Source organism: Dasypus novemcinctus, chromosome 4 (assembly GCF_030445035.2).
Source record: "Dasypus novemcinctus isolate mDasNov1 chromosome 4, mDasNov1.1.hap2, whole genome shotgun sequence".
Classification (NCBI taxonomy): domain Eukaryota; kingdom Metazoa; phylum Chordata; class Mammalia; order Cingulata; family Dasypodidae; genus Dasypus; species Dasypus novemcinctus.
The window spans coordinates 45,531,895-45,548,979 of NC_080676.1; the positions used below are offsets into that span (position 1 = coordinate 45,531,895).

Consider the following 17,085-nt stretch of genomic DNA (forward strand, 5'->3'; position numbering starts at 1 on the left):
CCATGATCTATAATATGGGTCCTAGGGTGGCAATTGACTTAGTTGTCCTCACTAACAGTACTCATCGCCTGGGGTTAAGGTCCTTCTTACCATTTCCAGAACCATTCCTCTGGTTTCAGTCTTTGTCACCTCTCTTCTAGGGTCAGAGCATGCTTCTCTGACCTGAGCCTTGCTCTACAGCCTGCTGCCAGAATAACCAGCTTTGCAACCTATTTCTGTCACAACATTCCTCTATAACCATACAGTGTTTTCTCATTGTAGTAAGTTAAATCCCTCAATATATACTGGGATCTCTCTACTGAAAGTCCCACCTTATTAAAGCTTCCAATTTTCTGTCCTATTACGCCCCTCCAGGAAAGACATCTTCATTCATTCATGGAGGAACCAATATTTATTGAGTATCAAGTGCTGTGTTTTTTAATCCTCACAGCAATCTTAGTAGGAAGGCATTATCTCTATTTAATAAATAAGAAAACCCAGGCTCAGAGAATGTAATAACTTGCCCAAGGTAACTGGTTTCTGTTTGATTCTAATTTCCATCCTCTTTTCACTATCTCTTACTTCCTCTCATTTTGAAACATTTACTGGGTTACTTTATTTGTGCCAAAATTGGTGTTAGGTATTACGAATAAGATGAATGGAACATTTATATCATATATATGAACTTGCCTTTTACATTATAAAGAAAATATATCCTAAGCAATTCAGTCTATGGAAGAAATAGGTAGAAATAATTGTCTTCTGAATTTCTTTTACCTACTTCTCTCTCTTTTTCAAGCCTTACCTTCAGGTTTGCTCATTTATCTAGTCATTCAGATTCTTCCACATACTTTGCAATTGACTTATTCAACAAATATCTATACATCGGGTACTATATTCAAAGCAAAATGCTAGGTTTCTGCTGGGGATACAGTGATGAACAAGTGGAAGAGGTAAACAATAACTACAGAGCAATGTGAGAAAAACAAAACAGAATTATGTTCAGTGAGCTATGACACTGTGGGCTTGGAGAGAATGATTTCAGGTGAGGCTCAAGGATAAGTACATTATATTAAGATAGAGAAGTGGGAGAAGTAAGTTTCAGACAGACGGAAAGCATGTGTAAAGGGACAGCGGTGCAGTTGGGAACTATGAGAGTTTAGCTAAGCTGGATGTTATGGCACAGGGGGAAGGTTTAGAAGCTGAGATTGGAGATGGCACTTGAGCCTAAATGGGATGTCATCCACGCCAGGACAAGAGTTTGAATTGTACCCTGTGGTCACTGGGAAACCACTTCTTTTCACTTTTCTTCTTCTTTTTCCAAAACCCCCCACACAGCTATGACCTAGGATTGGAACCATGATTTAGAAAGATGGTTTCACCAGCCCCAGGTGGGGACACTTGCAGGAAAGAAGCTAATTAGGAGGGAGCGCTCCTTTCCTTGCACTCACCATTTTTCCTGCACATCTCCAAAAAGAATTGCAAACTCTGCAAAGGAAGGAACTATTTCTCAGTGTTCTTTTTCGTGTGCGTGTGTTTGTCAATACAGTAATATGTACAATAAATTTATCTGATACTTTTTTTAGGTTAATGAAAGTAATATTTGGCTTTTGGTCATACTGAGTATGCTTTGTAGCCTAATAGTTGCAGCTGAGTGTAGTTATTCAGAATACCTAGGAAGCTACCGTGGGATGAGATTTCTTTGGGATGACTTCTGCTATCTTGTCTTCTGGATAATTGCGGGAAGGAGGTGGGATGCAGTCTGTTAACTTTAAGCCTGTACAACAGAAATATTTTAAATTTGATTTAATTAATATAAACTCAATAGTTATCTAATGAGTCAATCTCTGCCCTTGTGAATGCATGAGTACTAAAACGGGGAGGTAAGACATTTTAATTTAGGTATTAAAAAATCTGCTCACGCTATGTTGGATATATGAACAAAGCGCTGTGGGAAAAAGAAAGTGTTGACAAGATAGCTCACAAGTTTACTGAGGGGATGATTATAAAAAGGAAATATATATGTAAATGAAAAAATGTTACTGAGCCTTAGCTCTTATTACTGAGCAAACATTTATATCTGGCGTTTTGGCGATTTTTTTTTTTTTCCAGATTTGCAGCCTTGCCTTTCTAAAGTTACTAGTTGCCCTAAGCTTCACACTTTTCCCGTCTGGTTAACCAAAGCGCTTGGCAGCGTTGGGGGTCAAAGGAAGCGCGCTCGGCTCCCGAAAGTCTACATTTGGGACGGTGATTATACTCGGCAGTTTACGGCAGTGGGCGGGCCACAAAGCCCATGTGGTCCCGACATCATTGACATGGCGGAATCCCCCATCCAACCCTCCTGGTAGTTATTTTAGCGGCGGCAGCAGCGGCGGCGGCGGCCGGAGGAGGAGGAGGAAAGCGGCGGCGGCGGGAGCAGCGAAGGGGGCGGCAGGGAACCTCCGGGCTGCCGGCTGGGAAGGCGTGGGCGACCAGGTGTGTGGTGCGCCGGGACCTCCGCGTTTCAGCCGAGGGAAGGTAAGGCGCTCTGGAGCCGAGGGCTGGAGAGGACTTGGACCCCGCGCCTCGGCCGCCGGGTCCCGGCGCGCTGGAAAGCCCCGGCCGGACGCCGAGTCCGCCAGAATGCGTTTCTGTCCTGAGAGCGCTGGGGCGCCCCGCGCTCGCCTGGGCACTCTGGGAACACGGGCCCGGGGGCGGGGGCGGCCCCCAGCTGTGGGGCCGCGTCTCTGTGGGGTCTGATATCCGTCCGGTTCCCCCTGATTGCCAGGGTTTGAACGAGGGAAACGGGTAGATTCCTTCTGATAAAAAAAAAAAATCTGGGCAGTGGCTCCCGCTCCCCCCACCCCCTTCCCGAGACTTCCCAGCAGATTTTGTCCGAGGAATCCGCTCCCCCTCCCGGAATCTCCGCGGCAGGAACGCTGCCCAGGAGGGGGAGGGCGGGCGGTGAGGCCGAGGAATCTTCGACGTGTCACTTTCTGAGGCTGTAGATTTCCATATGGTGGATGGTGGAGGGCGGGCGGCTGCGAGTTGGGGCCGCCTCTCTGCGCCGGGCGAGGGCGGCCGGCCCGGGGATGCTGGCGGGGAGGGTCCCGAGCCGGGCGGGCAGCCCGGGAGCAGCTCCGGCCCCCCGCCCCCGGCCGGGCCTCTCCGGGACACTCCCAGCCTAGCCGCTGGCCACCTCGGTGCGCGCCACGTCCTCCCTCCCCGTCCTGCCCCCCGGGCTCCCCCCGGGCTGGGGGCGGTAACCGGACTCGGCGAGCCTGGCGGCTGGAAGCTCAGGCCGGGGAGCGGGGCGCGGCGGGAAGGAGCGGGCGACCCGGTGTGTGGCCCAGCTCAGCTCCGGTCAGTCGGTCACCCCGAGGGGCGCCTGGGCCGGGGGGGGCGGGAGGGCGGCATCCGCGTACCGAGGCGGCCAGGAGGGGCCGGGCGGGCTGTGGCCGCGCGGACCGTCCGGTGCCCGCGGCGGGGCAGGGGCCGGCCGGCGTGGGAAGGGCCTGTCACTCAGGGTGGAAAGTGGGGCCTCTGGCTATGCTCGCACACTCTCCCAACTGCCTGGGATCCGGCACCCCGTGGGTGCTAGCAGACCGGGGCCCGGCGTCTCCCGAGACGGGGCTGGGCCGCCCGGCGGCGCCGTTGGCGGGGAGGCTTCCAGCAGTGCGCGGTTGAAGTTGGAGCTTTTCGAATCTCAACTCCCACCCTGCCATAAGGATTAAGGGAAGCGCTGGCATTTTCTCCAGACAGTGTCGTTTGTGGAATTCCTTAAAAGTTACAACTTTTTATTTTCTTTTCTCTTCAGCCCAGCATCTTTAAACAAAATTGGCAGCGATGACCCCACGCTGGGGCTTAAAAAATCCCTGCGCTTATCTCTCCATCCCTGGTGGTTTCTAGTCCCCCTCCCCCTCTTTCCTTCTAGGCGTAATCACGTCTTGGAACGGGCGAGGTCTTTTGTTGGGTGGGCACCCTCTGATTGCTTGTCTGTTTATTTTTTAATGTGCAGCTAATTTGATTTGAATTTCCTCCCGTTTCTAGGCCCTGCTAGGGAAAGCTAAGCCAGTTTTTTTTTTTTTTTTTTTTTTAAGTGGAGCAAGGTGGGGCGCTGGGGATGGGGGTGGGGAGACGGTGGTTGTGGGCAGAGTCAGAGGGAGCAGACAGACCCGGAAGAAAAGGAATCTGCTTTGGAATAACATTTTTTTTTTTGAGACTTCAGGCTTTGGGTAGAAGTGCACACACTGGTCTGATTTCTGCTGCCGGAGTTACTCTCCCATCTCCAGGTTAAAGCTGCGACTCGGGGGGCTTGGACAACGCCCTGGAGAAGACGCCCATGGTCCTACTAAGCACCAGTCCGTGGCCCTGGTTTTGAGCCTTTTGTGGGGTCCTTGGTTCTCTCACCTTGGAGGCATGCTCTGTAGACCCAGCGTTCAGTAAATCCCCTGGCTTCTTAGGAGCAGCTTTAACGAGGGTATAGTCTCCAGGCTTGTTTCTGACCCTGCAAGGAGACCTCATTCATGAGGAGGGTATAATTCTCACTTTGTTTAGACGTCAGTGGGGAACCCACAGGCTGGCTAAGAATGAGACATGTCTGACTGGAAAAAAAAAAAGTCATTAAAAAATTATTTTAACTAGTATGTGCTTTTAATATGTTTTGGTTTCAATGCTTTTGAGAGAAAAAACTAAAGATATTGTTCGTTTTTAAAAAGATGTTGAAACTGCAAAGATATCATCATGGACTAGGGGGTTGTGACTTCTGATTAGAGTTTTTACAATTTCAAAAAGATATTCCAGTAACCTTTTAAGATAGCCCTTGTAAATAGCTCACATTAGACTAGGAGCTATGTTGGAGAGCCTGTCTTCTGGGGTTTCTGGAGGAATGCTAGGGATCAGTTAGGAAGCTCCAGGAGCTTAGGTAGTAGTTTACTCAGTAGGAGTGTGTGCCCCTTTTGCTCAGCATTTAACATGGTAGCATTTGATGGGGTCCTTGAAGTTTACCATAAGAACTTCCCGAACTCACTTTTCTTATGGAAAATGAGGTCCAGGGAGCAGAAGTGACTTGTTCAGGGTCACTATCATAGACTAATATAGGATTGTATTATTAGCTCCTTTTTCTTGAATAATTGATGTGTGCTAAACATTATGTCCTGTGCTTTTCATACATTATCATTAAAATTCAACAGTTTTCAGGTTGGGTGGTGTTATGTACTTTTTACAAATAAGGACTTTGAGGTTCATAGAAATTAAGGAACTTGCCTGTGATCACATGGTTACTCATTGTACTGTCAAGTAGCACTTTCTTCCAGGATGGAAATGTTTTTAGTGTGTGCTGTTCAGTATGGCAGCCACTAGTCACATGTGGCTGTTAAGCATTTGAAATGTGGCTAGTGTGATTGAGGAGTTGCATTTTAAATTTTATTTACTTTCAATTATTTTAAATTTAAATTGCCACTTGTAGCCTATGGTTACAATCTTGGAGAGCGCAGTATAGAACTTTCTGACTCCCAAATCTATTCATGTTCACCTGGGTCATCTTGTTTGTTTAGATCTTCTTGTTCAATTTTCTTTTTCTTTAACACCAGAAGGTGCTTAGACTCAGCCCTTAAATGGAATTTAAATATTGAGTTAGTTATAACTCACTTTTGCTTTTACATGTTGAGAGGATAAAATAAGGACGTCATTTGTTTTTAAATTTTTACATGTCATAATAAAACTGATGGACGGAAGCTTTAAGTGACTTCTTGTTTGATTGAAGTAATTGTATATAGAAAAAATAGAGCTTGTTATTTAAGTGTAATAAAGGAATATAAATAGTTGGCAATATGAAAAGTCACAAATAATATAGAGTTGAGCAAAAATGACCCCTTTATACTCATGTTTTCCTGTCTTTTTTTTCCAAATGACTTTGTAAGTGGTAGGTAAATAATAAAGCAAAGCCATCATTCACTTTTCATTATGTAGTTGCAAAACTAATCTGGAAAATTAAAATATAATCATTACTTTACTATTAAAGTATATAAAACACTATATTCATCCATGAACTAGGAGGAATGTGTGAGATTAAAACAAAAAAGATCCTTTCAGTTGCAAATGGTCAAGCGGTTTTTTGATTAGTGTACTTAATTTAAGCCCATTGCATTTTAAAGTCTTATTCGGAAGAAAGAATTTCAGCGACTTTCTGATTTTATATGAAATAGCGAAAACTCCAATCTCTGTTAAAGTAGACGTTCATTTCTCTCTCCATGCTACTTTTAGGAAATGACAAATGATAATCTTTTTTGTTAGGGGTTTTTAAGAGGCATCTTCCAGGTTCAGTATGACTGTCTGAATGTGCTTTGGTGTACCTGCTTTAGTTATATCACTGTGCAGGGATAATTGCAATTCATAATCCTGACCCGAGAACATAATATGAGAACATAATATGATCCTGAAGGACCTTCATCAGTGTCAGCATTAAATTGTACTATATTATTTTAGTGTTGTTACGTGAATTTTATGGCTTCCAGCTCTTTGAAAATTGTAAATTCAAATAACAGGTAAGGAAGGCATCAGTTAATGAAACTTCAGATAGCTGAAACACCTTGTTTGTACACATTTAAAAGATAAAAATGTTGAAAAGATTAACAAAATAAAAAATCTATCCTTAACACCCCTTGTGAGGGCAACACCCGAGCATCAGTTTGAAATCAAAAGATCTAGTCCATCGGGGACATATTTTCCTTTTTAGCTCCAGGTACTTGATAAGCTTCTGAACCTCTCTTAGCCTCAGTTCCCTCATTTTAATATAGGGAAAAACATCTCACTCATACCTTTCCAAATGGTTGTCAAGAGGTGTTAGTGAGGGAAGCGAACTTGGCCCATGGATGGGGCATCCACCTACCACATGGGAGGTCTGCAGTTCAAACCCTGGGTCTCCTTGACCCGTGTGCAGCTGACCCATGCGCAGTGCTGATGCGTGCAGGGAGTGCTGTGCCATGCAGGGGTGTCCCCCGCGTGGGGGAGCCCCATGCGCTAGGAGTGCGCCCTATAGGGAGAGCCAACCTATAGGGAGAGCTGCCCGCTGGAAAAGAAAGTGCAGCCTGCCCAAGAATGGCGCTGCACACATGGAGAGCTGACACAACAAGATGATGCAACAAAAAGAAACATAGATTCCTGGTGCCCCTGATGAGGATAGAAGTGGTCACAGAAGAACACACAGTGAATGGACACAGAGAGCAGACAACTGGGGGGGGAGGAGAAGGGGAGAGAAATAAAAAAAAAAAGGTATTAGTGAGTCAGTATATTGAAAAGTGTTTGGCAGAGCCTTATACAAACTTGATAGTTCATTGTGTTTCAAAGTTTCCAAATGAGTTGTTCCTACAGTATTACTTTACCTTTTCAGAGACCTCCAAATTGAGCTTGGACAGTTTGAAATTTTATTTTTTCCCTTTGTGATGAATCAAGCTTTAGATTGCCATGTTTCATTTTCTCCTAACTTCTAATGGAATAGCTGATTTGTGATCTTTCAGAAGTTGTAATATACCTAAGTCATCCCAGCTCTACATTTTTGGGAAATTTTTCAATAGATGTGGCTTGTAGCTGGGCTAGTATTGTTAAAGTGGACAAGCCAGTCTGGTTTGATTCAGAGTCATTCTTAGGATGGAGGGGAAAAGTTAGAATCTCTTACAGGAGTTCCTAGTATTGAATGATGGAGGCATAAGGTTTAGTCCTTGTGTATTTTCTTAAAAGCCTATTTGAACTTTCAAAATTACAAATGAGAATGAGGAAAAAGAATATTTACAGTGTAAAGAACTCTTTGCAACCTACCTGCATTTCCCCTTAAGAAAATCACAGTTGTCTTTTCTTCAAGTTAATGAACTTAATCCATTAAAAGAGTATTGTGTGGTAAGACATGATTTTCAAATAAACAATTATAATTCTTAAAGCTGCTGGGAATGCACTTAGATGGTGGTTGTGGAGAAACTTTGTTCTTTGCTTTAGCTTACTCTGTTTTTCAGTCTATGAAAGTATTCATAAGCATATTTTTGCCATAAAATAATCAGTATGGTATGGTATTATGTGTTTTTATTTTTAAAAAAAATTTAGGAGGTACTGGGGACTGAACCTGGGACCTCAGACATGCGAAGCAGGCACTGAACCACTGAGCTACATCTACTCTGCTTATGTGTTGTTTTTTTTTTTTGTCTTGGTCCACTGGAGACAGTTCATTTCTGTCTCTTTTCTTCCTCTCCCTCTTCCCTGCCTTGCTGTTTTTGCTGTTTATGTCCATTCACTGTGTGATCTTCTGTCATATTTCTCTTTTGTCTTCTCTTCTTGTCTTTCTCCTCTAGGAGTCACTGGGATTTAATCCTGGGTGTGTCATCATCTTGACGTGTGACTCACTTGTGCGGGCACTGGCTCACCATGTGGGCACTTGGCTTGCCATGTGGGCATTTGGCTCAACACATGGGCACTCATGTGGGTACTTGGCTCACCATGTGGGCACTTGGCTTGCCACACGGGCACCCACATGGGCACCCGGCTCACTGTGTGGGCACTCGGCTTGCCACATGGGCATTGGCTTGCCATGCAGGCATGCTTTCTCTTTTTCACCAGGAGGCCCCAGGGATTGAACCTGGGTCCTCCCATGTGGTAGGTGGAGGCCTTATCACTTGAGCCACATCCACTTCCCCTTATGTGTTTTTAAAAGGCAGAAAATGCTTGAATCTTTGTGTTTAGATAGAGGCAGGTCTGTGTCTTCCAGCTGTAGAAACCAAGTACAGGTTCCCTTGGGAAGGTGACTAGAAGGTACTTGAGAGCTTTGCAAGGTACAGCCAGTGCTGTGCTGTGACAGTCCCTAGCCACACAGGCACATCAAGAGGGGAGTTGATTTTTGGTGCAGGTTTAGTCACTGATCAGTCCTTGGGAACTAAAGGTATTTTGGGTGGGAGGAATGGGGAGGTTTTTAAACCACCACGTCTAAATAGGCTAAGATGGACTGTAGTCATCTGCCACCTACAGGTGGGACTGTTTCTCGGTTTGAAACTGACCAATCCTTAAATCTCTTTTTTGTCACTGGTGGAGATAGGGATTATAATTTCTGATGCTCTTGGTTGATGAGATGCTCTTGGAGATTCTCATTGTAGGTTCAGGCATTGGCTCGTAATGTGTTTTATTTCTATATCATTAAAACTGCCTTTCAGCTTAAAATAACTGGGGGAAAAGATGTTAGTGAGTTGGTGTTGAGCCAAAGTTAACGTTTGAGGTCCTAGTATCAGTGCTTAAGAGGTCCTTTGTGTTAAATGATATATATATGAGTTTAAAATGTAATTTTACTTCATTCACTCATTTATTGGCTCCGAAGACATTTACTGAGTGCTAGTCCAGGTTCTTTGTTAATGGCAATATATTCTACTCTGTCTGACTTTTTTTGGCAAAAGTAAGGCATTTTTCTCTTCACACACGGGTATTTTGCTTTTATTTTTGGAATTTGTGTAGAGAGCTGTGTCTCTCACTGGACTGCTAGGTCATAGTGATTACAACTTCAATTCTTTCCCTGTTCTGGAATTTGAGAAATGTTAAACCTGGAGCATCTACAGGCTATGTGTAAAACTAAATTTATGTTGGAATTTAAGGCTTTTTTTTTCCATTTTGACCTTGGAGAGAGTGGTAAACATTTTTTATAAAGGGAACCAATTAGATAAATTTACTTGAAATTGAAATAATATTCACTCAGTGTTCAATTAAGAAAAACTTTCTGTTGAACTAATTGTTTAGAAAATGGTCCTTTTACATGAGCAAATGTAGCATGTTAATGAAATAGTTGAAGATTAAAAAATCCTGGGAAATATATGATTCAGTTTATTTTCAAAGACTTAGTTTATCCACAGCAGGGTGAAAAAAAGGGTCTCTGTTTGAAAAAACCCAAAAACCTCCATACTTCCATTGTTCTGCATGTAACTAAATAGGAATTTGCATTTATACAGGCAAGTTTAGGTTAAGATTGGCTTCCTATTTTAAATGACAAGGTTTTACAATCATGTATCAGAAGTTTAAGGAGTTCATAAGGGGTGATGGTGGATATTTACCTAATTAAGAGAAGTCATTTTAAGCACCTTGGAAAAACGAATTTACTTAAAAAAAATACTGTAAAATTGCAATATGGGTTGAAGCTGGTTTTTCTTCTGTGATTTGCACGGAGATGCTGCAATTTGCACGGAGGTGCAGGAGCCCCTTGAAGTCGGACCTCTGCCATGAAATAAAATATTGATTTACTCAGTGCCATCAAATGAACTTGGAACAGTTGTCCAGTGAAAGTTAGAACTGTATTATCTGTATGCAAAATGAATCTCAATAATGAGACTCACTCAGTAGATTGCAGCTGTGCCTATTTCAGGGTTCTTAAACTTTTTTGTTCCATGGACCCTTTTGCCAGTCAGGTGAAAACTACAGACCCCTTCTCAGAATATAGCAGCAGATAGTTTCATGACAGTTAACTAGCATCGGGTCTAACAACTACTGTAATTTAGAAGTATGGATGAGCGTTATGGATTTTTCGAGGTATGCAACGACTGTAATACGATATGAAATGAATACTACTGTAATTTATTGCATACATTCATAAGGGGAGGAAATGCTAGATTTCAGTTAGAGGTCAGAGAAAATAAAGATAATAAGTTGGGGTTTTTTTTGTTTTTTGTTTTTTTTTCAGTTCAAGCTCTTGGATCCCCTGAAATCTTCCCGTGGACCCCTGATTAAGAATCCCTGGCCTATTTACTTGTTTGGGAGTTTTCCTATTGATATCTGTTTTGTCATTAGTTAATTTTTTTGCCATCTCTAAGCATTTGACAGCAAATTGGTGTGAGCAGGTGTGAAAGGTTTAAGAACATCATTATTGCTTTTAGCTGTCTAGCTCTTCCTGCCTGTGCTTTTGGGCAGACCTGTGGAAAGTCCTGAGATTAGTACTTTGATAAGTTAATTACACATCTTCCTCTTCTATTTTCACAAAAGCCAGACTCTCCTGGGCAGCTCAGTTCCAGACTCTGAGCTTAGAGGTAACAAGAGTATATTTCTTTTAAAATATTTTGTAATGCAGACCTTTTAGTCAGATTGATTTTACAGCCAATTACTCAAACATGAAGTTTTCTGATAGGTGACCATTTAGCAGTCAGTTTTTATGGTATACATTTTTTGGAGAGAATACTTAATATAATTTTAGAATATTAGGCTCCAGTTTCTCTGATATTTTAAAGGCTTTTTATCTGTTTTATATTTTCTATCTTAATAATGTAAGAAGAATATACTGAAAGTCTTTATATATTATGGTTTCTGATTTTTCTATTGTGTTTCTCCTTGTCTGAGGGAAAAATGTTCAGTTTTGAGTAATGGAGGTAAAGATAAATCTGAGCCAGAGACTTGAAGAATACTTAAAAATATATTTCAGATTTATCCTATGCAGTCTCTCTTTTCTATCCCTTGATCTACACTGGGCAGATATATAGATTTTTTTTTACCCAATCCTGTGATTGTAGTGTAAAGGGGGATTCCTCTAGGCTAGGTTTTGGAGATCCTTATTTTATTAACTGACTTGAATTTAAAAGTAATGAATCTCTGGTGGGGGAAAAAGACATTTTAATATTTAGATAAGTGAGGTGAGTTCTTAATAGCCACAGACCGTGTTGGTACAGGATAGATGAAGTGACCCATCCTGAATTGTACTGTGAGTCATCTAGAAACCAGGGAGTAGAATATACAACTGGATCTGTCACATTTTCTGACTCTTTATACATTTTGTTCAATTTTGTCATCTTCAGTACTTTGGGAAGCACTTTGATCTCCTATTATTGAAATGATCTATGTGATCTCAGTACTCATGTTGGAAATGCATTAATTAGGTGTTAAAATTCTTTAGTTCCTTAGACTATAAAACCAAGTTAGGAAGGGATAGAGTGAAAGCAAGCATGAAGTGTTTTGTTTTATCCATCTGAACTTGTTTCTAGCATTTAATAAGTTGATAGTGCTTTGAGTGTTGATTTTTTTTTCTTTTGTTCATTTCTGAGGTATTTGTTGAATTTAGGTGGATCACTTATCAAAGATGGGACAGGATTGTCATTAAGTGGTAAACAGCAGATGTGTAGAGTATATATTTCAAATACTGAAAATATCATTAAAATTTAAATGGAAAGATTTAAGTTTAAATATGACAAGTTAGGGAAAGCCCTGGTGGCTCAACTGATAGGGCGTCTGCCTACCACATGGGAGGTCCAGGGTTCAAACCCTGGGCCTCCTTGACCCGTGTGGAGCTGGCCCATGCGCAGTGCTGATGCGCGTGGGGGTCCCCACGCGCAAGGAGTGCGCCCTGCAAGGAGAGCTGCCCCGCGCAAAAAAAGCACAGCCCACCCAGGAGTGGCGCCGTACACACGGAAAGCTGGTGCAGCAAGATGACGCAACAAAAAGAGACAGATTCCCAGTGCCACCAAGAATGCAAACAGACACAGAAGAACACAGTGAATGGACACAGAGAGCAGACAACTGGGGAGAGGGGGTAGAAGGCAAGAGAAATAAATAAATATGACAAGTTATAGGGAAAGTAACATATGATGGACTGTAAATATTTGCCATTAGTAATAGTTCATTAATTCCGGAACACCTGAAAAATGGTTTGAGGTGTGTGTGTGCTCTATATATGGTATATACTTTCTTTACTGACTATATAAAGGCTTGATATTAACCCAGTAAAGGAACTTATATACTATGCCACGTCATTTTTGTGACCTACTCATTTCTTTGGAGGTAAGATCATTAACTTATTATGAAAGATTCTAAAAGATAATGAAAGTCACAGTTTCTTTTTATCCAGGAGATATAAGAAGAATTATTACATCATGTTCACAAAGTGCTCTTCATTGACTCTGGCCCACTCAAAAGAAAATATTGCCTTGTTATTTTTTTGCATATCATGTTCGAGAACCATCCATTTTAGGTAATCTTTTTTCTTTAAACTCTTCTAGGTTGTAATCTAAGTATCTTTTAAAAATAAATAACATATTTTTAAAACCCTTTTCTAGCCACTTTTTCTGTAATTTTCAGAACACTTGTCTTTTTCAACTTTTTTTTTTGTTTTCTCCTTATCTCTCGTACTTGAATATAGGGATGATTACTGATTTGGCCTTAGGGTGTTTGATGTTGGGTGCACAGTAAATGATCATTGGATGGATGGATGGATGGGTAGGTGAATTTCCAGGTTGAATGTGTTGTTAAGACTTAGTACCCCTCCTCAGGAGCTCAGTCACTGTGTCTTCTCCTGAATTTGATTTCCTTTGAAGCGTGGGCCACATTATAGACATTTTTGTGTTCCCACAGTTCTACTTAGTTTTTCCCAGGTGGTAGGATCTTATAAATATTTAGTTAAATTAAAACAAAACATGAGTCACCTTCAAAGCAAACCTAAGATTTCGTTTATTGCTATTTTAAAGAAATGAAAATTCTTCAGAGAATACATGGACTTTTTAAATGTCTATATTAGATTGCTACTCAATTTAGAAAATTTGAACAAATATCTTGTATTTCTTCCCTGAAAATGTGGCCCTATGTTATGTATATTTTCTCTTTTTTAAAATCAGTATGGGGATTATAAACTAAGAATTGTTCTTTAAAAAAGGTAACTTTTCATACATATGTGGTAGTTTTAAATTATCCTTTTATAGTGAAAATCTAGGAGGAATATATTTAAGGGATAGAAAAAATGAAATGTTTCTTGCTGATCTGTTGGGGGCCCAGTCAGGAATGTTAATTCTGTGAGTCTGGTGGCCAGAGTGTCATTTAGTGATGAACCAGCCATAGAGAAAGGGCTGCAGTTCCAAATGCCATGGAAGACACTGGCAGAGAACGATCTCAGCTGTTTGAGGGCAGAATTGACAGAATTAACTCATGTCTGATGAGAATCATCTAGCACAATAGGGGTGTGTCTGCAGAGGGATGTGGGGAGTCTGGAGTGGTACTTGGGAATCTTGATTTTATAAGTGTTTTAGATGAATGGTATGATCAGACAAAATTGCCCCCTTGGTAATTTGTCCTTTTAAGATTTTTGAACTAGTGACTAGAAAGAAATGAGATGGAAGGAGTACTTAGAGAGACCAAAGGATTCCAGTTAGGAACTAGGGCAGAATTGAAGGGTTCAGACTTAAAAGGTATTTATTCATCAATCATATATTTGGACTAAAATGATAGCCAGCTATTGGCAGTTTTATACAGAAATGAGAACACTTGTCCTTCCTAACACTTTGGCTACAAATCAGATATAAAATATAATAACCAGTTGAGCATTAGCTACTTGTTAGGCATCTATATCTATATTTGAATTTTTATCTGTATATATTTGTTATACATATATAAAAATAAATCTGGAAGGTAGATATTATTTCTGTTTTTCTACATGTGTTTCCAGTATACACAACAGGAGCTGGCACATACTAGGTGCCTTAAAATGTTGAATGGATCAAGGATTAGAAGACCTGTTCAAAAAAGGTAAAAAAAACTTGACTAAGATCATCTACACTGATTACTGATTTCAGAACTTTTTTCAGCTGTATTGCATTGCTCCTCAGTAGTTCACATCAAATATCTTATTTGTATCTCCAGTCTTGGTACAGTGTTTTTGTTTTCAAGTGGCTGAATGCTAAGGCTAAGTAGTCACTGAATGTTTTTTGTGTGCTCAGTCTTTCTATTGTCTAGAAACATAAAATTTATTTTTTGAAACAATAAAATTTTGGACATCTCCCAAGAGGGAGACTAGGTTGTTTTCTATAATAGGAACCTGACCTTGGAATAAGAGAAACTATAGAATAAAAGTGTATTTCATAGAAAGTTATATTTAAGAAATTCAGTATAGTGAATAGGAGTTAGTTGCGTAAGAAATGGTAGTAAAGTTTACTTTATTCACATACTTTAGAAGTCTATGAAAGAGAGTCCTTTTTCACAAAGTAGTAATACAGTTTTATTCATCTTAATCCCTATGCTCGGTGCTTTTCATTTAAGTAATTACAAAGTAAGATCTTGTACTTAAAATTTATCCCTGGAAAAGGAAATCCTCCTATTCCTAATACTAACCCTTTTTCTCCTTTTAAGGTTAATAACTTACGGTGGTTTGGGTTGCCCCACAGGCAGCCAAAGGAATGGGACGAGCACAGAACTGACTAGAGCATGTCTCATAAGAGCAGCTCCTGCAGTTAATTAAAGGTGACCTCAGGATTCAGAAGAACCCTGTGCTTTCCCAGACGGCCCAGGCTAAACCTGGGGAGCTGGCAACCCTAAATGCTTCCTTTGTTAGAAATCATTTAGCTCTCCACTCCATCTTTAGAAAGTGAGTTCACTGAAGGTGAGTTAAGGACAAGGCTCTGAAGTGGGACCCGACTTGCTTTCTTTCCTTGTGCTTGTGTGTTATGCAGTGTGGATAAAGAGACTAAATGAAGATGTAGCCCCCAGAGCTCTGTTACCTATAAACAGTTTCTTCTTTCTTCACTGAAGTATTATTCCTCATGGTCCAGAAGTTGCTGCATGCTTCTCTGGAGATTGTGTTTCCACAGAATGATAAGGGTGTTAGAACCACCTTTTCTTCTTTCTCTTCTGCCTCAGGAGGGAGGCTGTAAATGGTGAAAACATCCAAGAATGGAAGAGACCTGGAGAAAAGGAGACCTTAACACTGAGCAGCCCATAAGTCCTCTTCTTCCTCCAACTGGGGACCTTATCTGGGTTTCGGGGCTTGTTGGTGGTGGATTCTTATGATGCAACTTAGTATAGGATCGAACCAATTTTTAAGAGTACTTCATTTCTTTATTTAAGATTTAATTAATTTATTTCTCCCCACCCCTGTGTTGTTTTATACTTGCTTTATCTGCTCGTGCTCCTTGTTTCTTTAGGAGGCACCAGGAACAGAATCTGGGACCTCCGTTGTGGGAGGGAGGCACCTAATCCCTTGAGCCACCTCCATTCCCTGCTTTGTTGTGTCTCATTATGTTTCCCTCTCTGTGTCTCTTGTTGTGTCTCTTGTTGCATCAGCTAGCTGCGCCTGCCCATCGCGCCAACTTGCTGTCTTTAGGAGGTACTGGGAACCAAACCAGTGCCTTCCCATGTGCTAGGCGGGAGCTCAAGTGCTTGAGCCACATCTGCTTCCCACTTCATTTCTTAAAACAGGGATTCTTAAACTTTTTTTTGTTTCATGGACCCCTTTGCCACTCAGGTGAAAATCATGGACTCCTTACTAAGTTCATACTATACTGCGTACTATTTACTAACTACCTCACACCTGCACCAACACGTCCCCACAAGAATAATGTTTTTTGCATTTAAATTGAAGCTTATTGACCCCTTGTTAAAATCTTAAAATCTATTTTCTATCTTAGGATCAAAAGAGAACAGTTTTAAATATCTATAAAAAAGGAATGTGGTGCTTGATTTTAGGATTTTAATGTTTTGTTTGATTATATTACTTTCTCTTTGATTGATTGGACTAACCTTTCACACATTTGCCACCATCACCAAAAGTTATACAGATATACTTAATGAATTTTAGAAAAATTATCTTAAAACTTGGTGTATATATAATCATTTTTAAGGAAATTATTATAATAACTCATTAAGAGCCTCTTAGGAAACAAGTTTATTTTTTAAAATGCTGTCTTCATTTTTAAAGGGAGTTAGGAAGGGGAGGAAGAATTGGATACCATTTTTTAAAAACTTACATTTTATTTCTGCCTTTAATTAGCAACTGATACCTTAATTTACCCCCAATTTTCTTCATTAATGAAGAAACATAGTTATTTCATGGTTGGTTTGATTTGGGACCTGTTTTAGTTTTGCTCTGTGGTTATTGTGCTGTCTTAGTAACTGGGTCTTGATACCTGTGACAACAGAATGATTTTAAAGCCTTTTTTAATTTTAGCTTCTCTCTTTGCTTGTTATATTCAATTTACACATGGAAACATTGTCACTTCCTAATTGTTGTGCTTCACTTTCTGATTCTCTTAAATTAGTTCAGTGTTTTCAGGGTTTTTTTCAAACCTATAAGAACACAGGAGTTGGCAAAAAACCAGAAAAATATAGAGGATTCAAGTATATTTCTCTAATAAATTACTATAGCTT

At 40.9% G+C, this 17,085-nt stretch overlaps 1 protein-coding gene across 20 annotated transcripts in view; it reads left to right on the forward strand.

Moving 5' to 3' along the window:
* The first annotated feature begins 2,263 nt into the window (after positions 1-2,263).
* The window catches only part of FNDC3B (fibronectin type III domain containing 3B), a 366,392-nt gene continuing 351,570 nt past the window's right edge, over positions 2,264-17,085 (forward strand). For 4 of the 20 annotated variants that reach the window (XM_058295316.2, XM_058295305.2, XM_058295315.2 and 1 more), the window contains exon 1: positions 3,209-3,321. The gene's annotated coding sequence lies outside the window, so the exon portion shown is untranslated. Of the gene's footprint in view, positions 2,497-3,058; positions 3,322-17,085 lie in introns of those variants that run through there. The other 16 variants (XM_058295314.2, XM_058295313.2, XM_058295318.2 and 13 more) reach the window with 12 other exon arrangements.